At 40.8% G+C, this 1,535-nt stretch overlaps 1 non-coding gene across 1 annotated transcript; it reads right to left on the bottom strand.

Annotated features, from left to right (window-relative positions):
- Positions 1-1,228: 1,228 nt before the first annotated feature.
- Positions 1,229-1,335, bottom strand: LOC111917831 (small nucleolar RNA R71). The gene has a single exon (XR_002859039.1). It is a non-coding gene; the product is annotated as a small nucleolar RNA R71 (small nucleolar RNA).
- Positions 1,336-1,535: the final 200 nt, after the last annotated feature.

The following is a 1,535-nucleotide window of genomic DNA, read 5'->3' as shown; positions in this document are numbered from 1 at the left end:
CCCATTATTGAATCTAGTTAATTCTTTGCTTTTCTAGCTTTTAGATTAAGTGATAGTTAGTAAGTTTCTAGTCTTGTAAAACTAGAGAAAACCCTTACTTAATAATTAATTTAGATAGAATTAGTTTTTAGTTTTAATTTACTGTTCCCTATGTTCGATACCATACTTATTTAGCTATACCACAATTGATAGGTCCACTGCCTTTGTGTGTTTATTTTATAATTAAAAGTAGGTTTAAAACTAAGTTGTTTTACACACATCAAGTTTTTGGCGCCGTTGCCAGGGAACGGTTCTAAATTAGCATTAAATTCTATTTTTATCAATCCTTTGTGTAAGATTTATCTTACATAGAGTTAATTCTTAGTTAATTTAGTAATTAGTATAAGTTCTAATAAAAAATCCGTTTTAAAAGTAATTAAATTTTTTTTTCTGTTTTCGTCTTCAACTCGCCGAGTGCACTCGTGCCGACTCGGCGAGTACATCGCTGTTACAGTTTTAATTTTTATTTATTTTTTGTTCTTTTTACGCATTTTTTTGTTTTGTTTACAGCTGTTTCATGACCCGAGGATCTGACACACCTCTGGTCCCTCCTCTCGAAGACCCGGAATCCACACTAAGGAGGAGCAAAGGAAAAGCCGTTGGAGAATCCATTTCTTCAAAGAATTCGCCACTAAAGAACCTAAAGTCCATTTTCAGCAAGAAGAGGAGCAGCAAATCAGGAGCATCCAGCGTCTCTTTGACAATCGAAGACCCAATTAAAGAAGACACCGAGTACGAGACCGAGGAAAAAGAAGAACCCGCATACGAGCACGAATCCGATTTTGAAGACGAAGTAGCTGTCACTATGGCTAATATTGATGAAGTCCCCATGGGGGAATGGAAGAAGAGGATGCGCGATGACATCGGCCCGGGACTTGTGTAGCCCGCAATTCCCGCTACCGCTACTTTCGAGCTAAAGGGTCATATTCTCGCTCAACTCAAGGAGATTCCTTTTTATGGAAAAGACCACGAGGATGCCTACAAGCACTTGGGCGAAGTGAAAGATGTGGCTGACTACTTCAATGTACCAAATGTGCCACGCGAGACCCAGCTACTTTGCATGCTTCCAGTCACATTCAAGGGTGCTACAAAGGATTGGCTCAAGTCACTTCCTCCCGGGTCGGTCACCACATGAGCCAAGATGAAAGAAGAGTTCATAGACCACTTTTGCCCGCCTTCCAAAATATCCAAGCTAAATAAAGCAATTGCCAACTTCGAGCAACAACCCGGAGAATCCCTTTATGAGGCTTGGGAAAGGTACAAAGGCCTTCTTAGAAATTGCCCACACCATGACCTCAATAGCCAACAAGAGGTCTCCATCTTCAATGATGGAGTCAATGTCACCACAAGGCACTTGCTGGATTCACAACGCCCGCTCACGAAGAAGCCACCTCCGGTGATCAAGGAATTAATAGAAGAATTCTCTAAGCATTCTAGAGAATACCACAATCCAAGAAATGAAGTAAGTCGGGGGGTAGTGAACTCGGTAAATGATG

Source organism: Lactuca sativa, chromosome 3 (assembly GCF_002870075.4).
Source record: "Lactuca sativa cultivar Salinas chromosome 3, Lsat_Salinas_v11, whole genome shotgun sequence".
Lineage (NCBI taxonomy): Eukaryota > Viridiplantae > Streptophyta > Magnoliopsida > Asterales > Asteraceae > Lactuca > Lactuca sativa.
Note: the sequence above shows the minus strand (reverse complement) of the source record. Positions and strands in the feature narration are given on the sequence as shown.